The 12,559-nt window shown below is 38.8% G+C and overlaps 1 pseudogene; it reads left to right on the forward strand.

Annotated features, from left to right (window-relative positions):
* Positions 1 to 229: 229 nt before the first annotated feature.
* The window catches only part of LOC123936812, a 54,901-nt pseudogene continuing 42,571 nt past the window's right edge, over positions 230 to 12,559 (forward strand).

The raw sequence follows: 12,559 nt of genomic DNA on the forward strand, positions 1-12,559 counted from the left end.
ACATAAAAATCAAGTCAATAAATAGCTAGAACTTTCGTTATATGCTAAGAAGGAAACAAAACAACACTCTAAGAAAAAAAAAAAACAGCTGAAGGAGGCTCTCTTAAATAGGGCTGCTTTGGGGATATTCAACAGACAGAATTCACAGTTCCAAGAAACAGAACCTAAGTCCCGCTGAACCGGAAGATGCTGAAATTCTATCAGATAGCTTACAACGTTGTCGGGAGGAATGGAGAGCCAGGCTCTGAGACAAAGCATTCCTGGACAAAACCCAAACCCAAACAAGAAAGTAGCAGCTGATGATGTTTCTGCTGACCCACCAGGACCAGGGTGCACCATATCTCCTGTCCACTGATGTCACTTTGGTGTGAAGAACTTGACTTCCTAACCACTGGAAAACAGCTACTGTAGCACCAAAGCCCAGACATCTCTATTCCTGTCACAACAGCAAAAAGTGAAGCACCGTCCAGAACTTCTGATGGTTTACTGAGAGTAGGTCTGATTAGTCGTCCTCGACATGAATCTGCTTCCTCATACAAGGAAGCCAGGGATTTGGAGTTACGATGTTTATGCTGGGCAGGTGAAATTTAATTCATAATGTGGGGATTTCCATAAATGCAGAAAGGCAGACATAATAGGAAAGATGCATTAGCAGAGTATTCAAAGGCCTTGGGGAAGTTACTGCCCCAACTTGCTATATAAAGAACTAAGAGATGGTTTATATTCAGAACTAGACCAAGATATAATAGGGCTACATTAAAGAGAGCTATATCTGGATCATATAGGACAAGAGTAGCACAGGCTGGGGTTAGAAAGCTGGACAGGGCCACACCATGGACGTCAACACATGTTGCCCTTTAAATACCATCCCTGTCCAGCTACCCTCTATTCTGACTGTTTCCAGTGGTGAAATAATTTGGAGTCCACATAAACCACAACTATGAACTTGGAAACTCATTTTCTCAGCATTATAAATTCAGGGACTCAATAAATATTCATGTGGAATGAATGGATGGCACAAAAGATGAATTTTCATATAAAGGATTTGGTCTTAAAGTTGGAATATTTTAATAAGACTTGAACATTTTCATTTGGATGCTAATATTCTGAAAATTGTTAGTATATGACTAATAATCATGTTTGCCAACTATTTATGATATTTTGAAAAATAGAACTACAAAATATTTTGCTGCATTCTCCTTCTAGGTAAATCATAACCATATGCATATTTTCCTAAATCACAGTATAAATCCACAACTAATTATTTATGGACGTGATAAATTTGTTACAGAATTTTGGCATGCGTTCATTTTTCTATCACCAAGAATTAGATTTTAAACACTCCTTTCAGAAACCCAAACTTGAGTGATATTTAAGGACAAATAGTGTGTCCTCTTAAAGCTTTGAAGTTATTAATATATATTATGTGAAAAATGTAAAATCATAAAGGTATATCACACAATAAGTATCAATATCTCCAATCATTTATTCTTTCCAAAATAACACATGGTATAGAAGCATGCAAATCTTTTACGCTGAGAAGAAATCTGTGGGTTCTTTTTTCATAACAAAGAATAAACTCAGTTTGAGATAGCTTACTACTGCTATCCATTTCCTGAGCCCGTAGCCAGAGATTACTTACTGTAATAACTAATGGCTACTATTTACTGAACAGCGTCATACACCATCATGATCACATGAGATATCACATTTACTTCTCACATCAGTAATGCGGTTCTTATTCCCATATTCCACATAAAAGAATGATGGTTCACTGTGATTTATGGACTTTCCAAATATTATCAAGCTAAAAATCTCAAAGCAGTGTCACACAGCTACATGAAATACATGAGATCAGGGATTCCACGAGGGTCCTTGATCAGTAAGTCCGGTGTTCCTTTTACTTTTCCACACTATCATCACGGTAAGAACACTCTTCCATAAACATCTCTACTAGTTTAGAAATAGGTATAAAAATAACTCTTCAAGTGGCCACTTTATATTATAACTAGTCAGAGCAACAAGGCAGCTCTGATTCATATTTTCATCAAATCTAAATAGAAGCATTTTTTCCCATTTTTCTTCACGCCTGATGGGAAGGGAGCTACACAGAGGATAAAGCTGATTCTTACTCAGCTACTGTCCTGGATGGAAAGAGCGGTCAAGATGTAAAGACATCTCTAAAGCAGAGTTATTTCCTAAGTCTCCTTGGGGAATTGCCAGAAGGTAGAGTGTGCATCCAAATCCCAGATGCAGAGATACCACACACTGTCACACATCACACACCGTCACTTGATATGTTTCACTGTTTCTTTGGTTCTAATATATTTTATGGTGTTCCCATTCCAAAGCGATGAGAAAGGCACAACCCCCAAAAGCATAATCCTCACTAGGTACTGATTCTCCAAATAGAAGCAAGGACAATATTAAGAGGAAAGCCTAGTATTTACTGAGCAATAGCATATACCAGCAAGGTCACGTGGGACATCATGTTTATTCCTCACGTTGAATTATGTAGCAAAGGCCCTTATGCACTGGAAGGGACAGGGGGAGGAATAGCTACAGAGGGCATATCTAGATGCATGTTGAATGGATGTAGTCCATCCAGCTGAAAATTATTAGCTAACAACAGCCCTGGTCCCATAGGTCTCTACATTTCTCTGGAAACTAACCCTCAACTATGTCATGACTTAATTCTGGAAGGCTAGGAAGGTATGCCATGTGCATTCACAAAAACATTTTTCTGCAGTTGTAAAATGGCAATGAAATTTTTGTTGCTTTTAATGTGCAGAAACCACAAAGCTGTTCTATGTCAATGAACAATACTGGAGACGACCTGTTTATCATTAGGCAGCAACCACTTAAGAAATTCTTGAGGAGACACTGTAACAATTGAGAAGTAAGCAGGTGGGTTCATTTCTGAACTAGGAAGATCTACATAATTTCTTGTCTTCTACTCCTGGCTTCCTAGTACTTTATATTTGTATTAGCTTTTCTTGAGTGATGTGTAAATGTATTACCCACATATTACTTTCAGATGTCACCAGGAGAAGCTATTCTAAGCTGATTCTTAATTTTGCAGATCTCCAAATCTTATTTAGTTTGCCCAGAGGACAGACGTAGGCCAACAAAATTAACAAATACCGATTTCTAAATCATATGCCAACCAATTAATTTATAGGGAGAATATTTATTACTTAGGGACATAAATATTCATGTTTATACTGTACCATGACTAGAAATTTTCAGTCATTTTGATTTATGATTATGCATTTATCAATATCTCTATTTTCTTCGTAATATGAGTGTTCAGAAAAGTTGGCTCTCCCTGCATTATTAAGAGGAGGTAGGATACAAAATATGCCAACCAAAGGCGTTTAAGTCACATGCAGTATAAAAGTGCCAAACTCTATTTGATGCTTAGTCTACAGATAACAACTTTTCAGATGTTTCTATCTCAACAAAATGATAGACATGGACTAGAAAAAATTGCAGAGAGAGACATAAATCATTTCCTCATCTGCAGTCTTCCAGCAATTATATTACAGAATCGATTTAGATGCTCAGGCAATTGAACTACATCTGTCATTCAAACGTCTTCAAATGAGAAGCTGATGTAACTTCTTGACTAGCATTCAAAATGAATTATTAATATTATTTTAATATTATTTTTACTACACTCAGGTCACACTTTGAATAAAGGGCGGAAGTGGAAGACAAAAAAAAGGAAACAGTGTGGGCTTTTTGTGATTTTTAAGTTTCAACCTACTTTTGTATCCCTACACATTCTCTACTTCCAATAAATAAGGTGTTTCATCATTCATTCCATCATCCAATTATTACTGTTGTCTCCTCACAGATTTGATGCCAATATTAACGTCTTTGAAAGGGGAAATATTATGAAAGTACAACATATCATGTCTTATACTCGCCTCATAATATTTTGGCTTATGGTCTCCACCAAAGGATTAATAATCAAAGATGAGAATAATTCAAAACAGAAGAGCTCTACCATAATCTTTTAAAATCAGTTTTATTTATAATTTCTACAGTTTTTTCCTTAGTATCTTTTACTTGGGATTTTTTAAAAGATTTTATTTATTTGTTTGACAGACAGACAGATCACTAGTAGGCAGAGAGGCAGGCAGAGAAAGAGAGAGAGGAGGAAGCTGACTCCCCTCTGAGCAGAGAGCCCGATGCAGGGCTCGATCCCAGGACCCCAGGATCATGACTTGAGCAGAAGGCAGAGGCTTTAACCCACTGAGCCATCCAAGTGCCCCTACTTGGGATTTTTTTTAAGGCACTTTTTATTCTGCAGTCATTCAGTAGCTGAAAACTAAGATAGACATTGAAAGAAAGTGACAGATATAAGACAGACCAGGCTTTCTTACTAGCACGTGGATATCAAGACTTGAATATGAGAGACTTGGATATAACAAATGTAAAAACAAACTAAATATTCAAATAAATATTTTCTAAGATAAAATTGAATAACTTGTACCATTATCTCATAACTATATATATAAATAATTCTCTTACCATTTAGTATTGCTATTAATGACAAATCATGGGTTCTTTTGCCCTACCAGTACTGTGCTAACAATGGTTTCAAACATAGTCATAATTATTTATCTTTCTAGTTTAAGAAATATACCTGCTATTTTTTATTTCATTGAATATATAAGCTCTGAAGCAGCATATCGAGCACACAGAGATTTATAGCTATATCCTAAAGTAAGATGGATATGTCATTAAGTGAACAAACTCTTTCATAAATTGCCCCTGGAAACCACAGGATCAGCTCTTTTATGTAGGAGATTGGAGACATCACACTAGCAATCTTGTTTGGTTTTTGGTGTTTGGTGTTCTTAAGTCTACACACTCGTGTTCAAGAAAAGAAGGCATGTGAAAAAAGCTGTAACTAGCTATCTGCTCTATCACAACAGTTCCTGATTTTTTTTTTAAGATTTTATTCATTTACTTGACAGAGAGAGAGACACGAGAGAGGAAACACAAGCAGGGAGAGTGGGAGAGGGAGAAGCAGGCTCCCTGCTGAGCAGGGAGCCCAATATTGGGCTGGATCCCAGGACCTCCGGATCATGATCTGAGCTGAAGGCAGGTGCTCAACTGACTAAGCCACCCAGGTGCCCTTGTTCCTGATTTTTTAAATATATTCTCTATAAATGAATCATGTCTTAAAACAGATGAAGAAAGGCCCCCAGCTGAATGGTCCCCCATCCAGCACCATTGCTGATGTCAAAAAATGTTCCCTCACAGGGGCGCCTGGGTGGCTCAGTGGATTGGGCCGCTGCTTTCGGCTCAGGTCATGATCTCGGGTCCTGGGATCGAGCCCCGCATCGGGCTCTCTGCTCCGCAGGGAGCCTGCTTCCTCCTCTCTCTCTTGCCGGCCTCTCTGCCTCCTCGTGATCTCTCTCTCTCTGTCAAATAAAAAAAAAAAAAAAAAAAAATGTTCCCTCACAGCAGTGGAAAGAGTGTCCGGGCTGAGTAAGAGCAGAGATCACTGGGCTCGAAGGATAGGGCAGCTCTCCATACACCTGTCCAAAGCCTGACCCTACTGCATGGGTCCCTAAGGAGAGAAAGTGATTGAAGAACTCAGAGGGCAGCTGTATGATTGAAACTATTCAAAGTCAAGAGTCTGCCTATTCTTTCAACCATATTCCAGCACTCCCAGGATCTAAAGTGTGATTGAACTGAACATCTATTTGACTGATCATCAGGAACCATGCTTGTAGCAGGGAGAAAGACAAAACATGGATGCATATGCCTGAAGTTTATCAAAACGTTATATTCCCTATAATGCAAAGTTTCTTGGCAGTACAGAAGTGGAGCAGCCTAAAGGAACAGAATTTGTGGGAGGTGCTGTCAGGAAACTCACATTTACAAGAAATATCAAGAAATCTGAAGGCCAGAAAATTCCTAAAGTTGACCTGCAAATACCAGTACATGGAGTCAAAGTTCCAGAACCGAAAACAAAGGAAGGGCAACACAATTGCCAGCTTCATAGAATACTGTTTTGTGCAGATGACAAAACTGACAAGAGGATATTCACTTTCGTATGCAAAGATTCTGACTCAAATAAATATTTTGCTATGTATTTGACAGTGAAAATTGTGCTCAAGAAATAACTTTAGGAATTGGCCAAGCAATTGACCTGGCATACAGGAAATTTCCATAATCTGGAGGAAAAGATGTTGAAACAAGAAAACAGATTGCAAGATTACAGAAAAGAATTCAAGACTTAAAAATTGAAAATATGGAACATAAAAACAAAGTACAAGATTTGGAAAGCCAGTTAAATAACCTAAGTATCAATATCTCCAGCATCAGTGTGACACATAAGTCACCCTCCACTGATACTTTTTTAAATTTTTTATTTATTTTTTATAAACATATAATGTAATTTTATCCCCAGGGGTACAGGCCTGTGAATCGCCAGGTTTACACACTTCACAGCACTTCACAATAGCACGTACCCTCCCCAATGTCCATAACCCCACTCCCCCTCTCCCAGGCCCACCTCCCCCCAACAACCCTCAGTTTGTTTTGTGAGATTAAGAGTCACTTTTGGTTTGTCTCCCTCCCAATCCCATCTTGTTCATTTATTCTTCTCCTACCCTCCTAACCCCCCATGTTGCATCTCCACATCCTCATATCAGGGAGATCATATGATAATTGTCTTTCTCTGACTGACTAATTTCACTTAGCATGATACCCTCTAGTTCCATCCACGTCATCACAAATGGCAAGATTTCATTTCTTTTGATGGCTGCATAGTATTCCATTGTGTATATATACCACTCTTCTTTATCCATTCATCTGTGGATGGACATCTAGGTTCTTTCCATAGTTTGGCTATTGTAGACATTGCTTCTATAAACATTCGGGTGCACGTGCTCCTTCAGATCACTACATTTGTATCTTTAGGGTAAATACCCATAGTGCAATTGCTGGGTCATAGGGTAGTTCTATTTTCAACATTTTGAGGAACCTCCATGCTGTTTTCCAGAGTGGTTGCACCAGCTTGCATTCCCACCAACAGTGTAGGAGGGTTCCCCTTTCTCTGCATCCTCGCCAGCATCTGTCATTTCCTGTCATTTTAGCCATTCTGACTGGTGAGAGGTGATATCTCACTGTGGTTTTGATTTGTATTTCCCTGATGCTGAGTGATGTGGAACACTTTTTCATGTGTCTGTTGGCCATCTGGATGTCTTCTTTGCAGAAATGTCTGTTCATGTCCTCTGCCCATTTCTTGATTGGATTATTTGTTCTTTGGGTGTTGAGTTTGCTAAGTTCCTTATAGATTTTGGACACTAGCCCTTTATCTGATATGCCATTTGCAAATATCTTCTCCCATTCTGTCAGTTGTCTTTTGGTCTTGTTAACTGTTTCCTTTGCTGTGCAAAAGCTTTCGATCTTGATGAAATCCCAATAGTTCATTTTTGCCCTTGCTTCTCTTGCCTTTAGCAATGTGCCTAAGAAGATTTGCTGCAGCTGAGGTCGAAGAGGTTGCTGCCTGTGTTCTCCTCAAGGATTTTGATGGATTCCTTTCTCACATTGAGGTCCTTCATCCATTTTGAGTCTATTTTTGTGTGTGGTGTAAGGAAATGGTCCAACTTCATTTTTCTGCATGTGACTGTCCAATTTTCCCAGCACCATTTATTGAAGAGGCTGTCTTTTTTCCATTGGACATTCTTTCCTGCTTTGTCAAAGATTAGTTGACCATAGAGTTGAGGGTCTATTTCTGAGATCTCTATTCTACTCCATTGATCTATGTGTCTGTTTTTGTGCCAGTACCATGCTCTCTTGATGATGACAGCTTTGTAATAGAGCTTGAAGTCTGGAATTGTGATGCCACCAACTTTGGCTTTCTTTTTCAATATTCCTCTGGCTATTCAAGGTCTTTTCTGGTTCCATATAAATTTTAGGATTATTTGTTCCATTTCTTTGAAAAAAAAATGGATGGTATTTTGATAGGGATTGCATTAAATGTGTAGATTGCTTTAGGTACCATAGACATTTTCACAATATTTATTCTTCCAATCCCGGAGCATGGAACATTTTTCCATTTCTTTGTGTCTTCCTCAATTTCTTTCATGAGTACTTTATAGTTTTCTGTGTATAGAATCTTAGCCTCTTTGGATAGGTTTATTCCTAGGTATCTTATAGTTTTGGATGCAATTGTAAATGGGATTGACTCCTTAATTTCTCTCTCTCCTGTCTTGTTGTTGGTGTAGAGAAATGCAACTGATTTCTGTGCATTGATTTTATATCTTGACACTTTACTGAATTCCTGTACAAGTTCTAGCAGTTTTGGAGTGGAGTCTTTTGGGTTTTCCAATATAGTATCATATTATCTGCGAAGAGTAATAGTTTGACTTCTTCTTTGCCGATTTGGATGCCTTTAATGTCCGTTTGTTGTCTGATTGCTGAGGCTAGGACTTCTAGTACTATGTTGAATAGCAGTGGTGATAATGGACATCCCTGCCATGTTCCTGACCTTAGTGGAAAAGCTTTCAGTTTTTCTCCATTGAGAATGATTTTTGCAGTGGGTTTTTCATAGATGGCTTTGATAATATTGAGGTATGTGCTCTCTATCCCTACACTTTGAAGAGTTTTGATCAGGAAGAGATGCTGTACTTTGTCAAATGCTTTTTTGGTATCTATTGAGAGTATCATATGGTTCTTGTTCTTTCTTTCATTAATGTGTTGTATCACATTGATTGATTTGTGGATGTTGAACCAACCTTGCAGCCCTGAAATAAATCCCACTTGGTCGTGGTGAATAATCCTTTTAATGTACTGTTGAATCCTATTGGCTAGTATTTGGTGAGAATTTTTGCATCTGTGTTCATCAAGGATATTGGTCTGTAGTTCGCGTTTTTGATGGGATCCTTGTCTGGTTTTGGGATCAAGGTGATGCTGGCCTCATAAAATGAGTTTGGAAGTTTTCCTTCCATTTCTATTTTTTGGAACAGTTTCAGGAGAATAGGAATTAGTGCTTCTTTAAATGTTTGGTAGAATTCTCCTGGGAAGCTGTCTGGCCCTGGGCTTTTGTTTGTTTGGAGATTTTTGATGACTGTTTCAATCTCCTTACTGGTTATGGGCCTGTTCAGGCTTTCTATTTCTTCCTGGTTCAGTTGTGGTAGTTTATATGTCTCTAGGAATGCATCCATTTCTTCCAGATTGTCAAATTTGTTGGCCTAGAGTTGCTCATAGTATGTTCTTATAATTGTCTGTATTTCTTTGGTGTTAGTTGTGATCTCTCCTCTTTCATTCATGATTTTATTGATTTGGGTCCTTTCTCTTTTCTTTTTGAAAAGTCTGGCCAGGGGTTTATCAATCTTATTGATTCTTTCAAAGAACCAGCTCCTAGTTTCATTGATTTTTTCTATTGTTTTTTTGGTTTCTATTTCATTGATTTCTGCTCTGATCTTTATGATTTCTCTTCTCTTCTCTTCTCCTGCTGGGTTTAGGGTTTCTTTCTTGTTCTTTCTCCAGCTCTTTAGGTGTAGGGTTAGGTTGTGTACTTGAGACCTTTCTTGTTTCTTGAGAAAAGCTTGTACTGCTATATATTTTCCTCTCAGGACTGACTTTCCTGTGTCCCACAAATTTTTTTTTTGTTTTGTTTTTTAACATTTTATTCATTGATTTGACAGACAGAGATCACAAGTAGGTAGAGAGCCAGTCAGAGAGAGAGATAGTAGGAAGCAGGCTCCCTGCTGAGCAGAAAGCCTGATGCGGGTATTAATCCCAGGACCCAGGAATCATGACCTGAGCCAAAGGCAGAGGATTTAACCACAGAGCCACCCAGGCGCCCCATCCCACAGATTTTGAACCGTTCTGTTTTCATTATCATTTGTTTCCCTGAATTTTTTTAATACTTCTTTAATTTCCTGGTTGACCCATTCATTCTTTAGAAGGATGCTGTTTAGTCTCCATGTATTTGGATTCTTTCCAAATTTCCTTTTGTGATTGAATTCTAGCTTCAGAGCATTGTGGTCTGAAAATATGCAGGGAATGATCTTAATCTTTTGATACTGGTTGAGAACTGATTTAGGACCCAGGATGTTATCTATTCTGGAGAATGTTCCATGTGCACTGGAGAAGAATGTGTATTCTGTTGCTTTGGGATGAAATATTCTGAATATATCTGTGATGTCCATCTGGACCAGTATGTCATTTAAGGCCTTTATTTCTTGTTGATCTTTTGCTTGGATGATGTGTCCATTTCAGTGAGGGGAGTGTTAAAGTCCCCTACTATTATTGTATTATTATTGATGTGTTTCTTTGATTTTGTTATTAATTAGTTTATATAGTTGGCTGCTCCCACATTAGGGGCATAGATATTTAAAATTGTTAGATCTTCTTTGAGTATGATATAGTGTCCTTCCTCATCTTTTATTATAGTCTTTGGCTTGAAGTCTAATTGATCTGATCTAAGGATTGCCACCACAGCATTCTTCTGATGCTCATTAGGATGGTAAATTGTTTTCCATCCCCTCACTTTAAATCTGGAGGTGTCTTCGCTTCTAAAATGAGTTTCTTGTAGGAAACATATAGATGGGTTTTGTTTTTTTGTCCATTCTGATACCCTGTGTTTTGATTGGGGCATTTAGTCCATTACCATTCAGGGTAACTATTGAGAGATATGAATTTAGTGACATTATTAGCCTGTAAGGTGACTCTTACTGTATCTGTTCTCTGTTCCTTTCTGATCTACTACTTTTAGGGTCTCTCTTTGCTTAGAGGACCCCTCTCAATATTTCCTATAGAGCTGGTTTGGTGTTTTCAAATTCTTTCAGTTTTTGTTTGTCCTGAAAGCTTTTTATCTCTCCTTCTATTTTCAATGATAGCCTAGCTGGATAGAGTATTCTGGACTGCATGCTTTTCTCATTTAGTGCTCTGAATATATCTGCCAGCTCTTTCTGGCCTCCCAAGTCTCTGTGGATAAGTCTGCTGCCAATCTAATATTTTTACCATTGTATGTTACAGATTTCTTTTCCGGGGCTGCTTTCAGGATTTTCTCTTTGTCACTTAGACTTTTAAATTTTACTATTAGGTGACAGGGTAAGGACCTATTCTTGTTGACTTTGAGGGGGGTTCTCTGCATCTCCTAGATTTTGATGCTTGTTCCCTTTGCCATATTAGGGAAATTTTCTCCAATAATTCTCTCCAATAGACCTTCTGCTCCCCTCTCTCTTTCTTCTTCTTCTGGAATCCCAATTATGTAATGTTGTTTCGTCTTATGGTGTCACTTATCTCTCGAATTCTCCCCTCATGGTCCAGTAGCTGTTTGTCCCTCTTTTGCTCAGCTTCTTTATTCTCTGTCATTTGGTCTTCTATATCATTAATTCTTTCTTCTGCCTCATTTATCCTAGCAGTGAGAGCTTCCATTTTTGATTGCACCTCATTAATAGCATTTTTTATTTCAACTTGGTTGGATTTTAGCTCTTTAATTTCTCCAGAAAGGGCTTTTATATCTCCAGAGAGGGTTTCTCTAATATCTACCATGACTTTTTCAAGCCCGGCTAGAATGTTCAGAATCGTCATTCTGAACTCTAGATCTGACATATTACTAATTACTAATGTCTGTATTGATTAAGTCCCTAGCCTTTGGTACTGCCTCTTGTTCTTTTTTTGTGGTGAATTTTTCCACCTTGTCATTTTGTCCAGATAAGAGTATATGAAGGAGCAAGTAAAATACTAAAAGGGTGGCAAAGACCCCGGGAAAATGCGCTTTAACCAAATCAGAAGAGACCCCAAATCATGGGGGTGGGAGTGGGGGAAGAAATGGGATAAAAAGAGGTTCAGAAAAAAATTAAAAAAAGAAATCAAATAAAGAAAATATAAGTATATTATATAAACTAGTTACAAACGTTAAAAAAGAAAGGGATAAAAGTTAAAAAAAACTTAGCAGAATAAGAAAAAAAATTAAATTAACTGCAAGACTGAAGAATCATGGGGAAAAAGCCATGAGTTCCTGACTTTGCTTTCTCTTCCTCTGGAATTCCACTGCTGTCCTTGGTATTGAACCTGCTCTCCTTGGTAGGTGAACTTGGTCCTGGCTGGATTTCTTATTGATCTTCTGGGGGAGGGGCCTTTTGTAGTGACTTTCAAGTGTCTTTGCCCAAGTTGGAATTGCACCGCCCTTACCAGGGGCCAGACTAAGTAATCCGCTCAGATTCACTTTTGGGAGCTTTTGTTCCCTGAACACTTTCCCTAGAGTTCCGGAGGATGGGAATGAAAATGGCGGCCTCCCATCTCCGGCCTAGAGGAGCCAAGAGCCCGGGGCCCCACTCCTCAGTGCGCTCCCAGAGAACAGTGCCCAATCACTCCCATATCCCCGGTCTCTGGCCGCACTCCAAGCTCACCCAGCCTGCGACCAGTTCAAGGTAACCCCGAGCTGAGAGCTCAGTCCTTGGCTCTGTCTCTGTAGCTAGCTTCCCTGCTCTAATACCTGCAAGCTCTGTGACACTCAGACACCCCCGATCCTTCTGTGACCCCGCGGGACCTGGCACCACGCTGACCTCACGTGGAC

This window comes from Meles meles, chromosome 2 (assembly GCF_922984935.1).
Source record: "Meles meles chromosome 2, mMelMel3.1 paternal haplotype, whole genome shotgun sequence".
In the NCBI taxonomy this organism is placed as follows: domain Eukaryota; kingdom Metazoa; phylum Chordata; class Mammalia; order Carnivora; family Mustelidae; genus Meles; species Meles meles.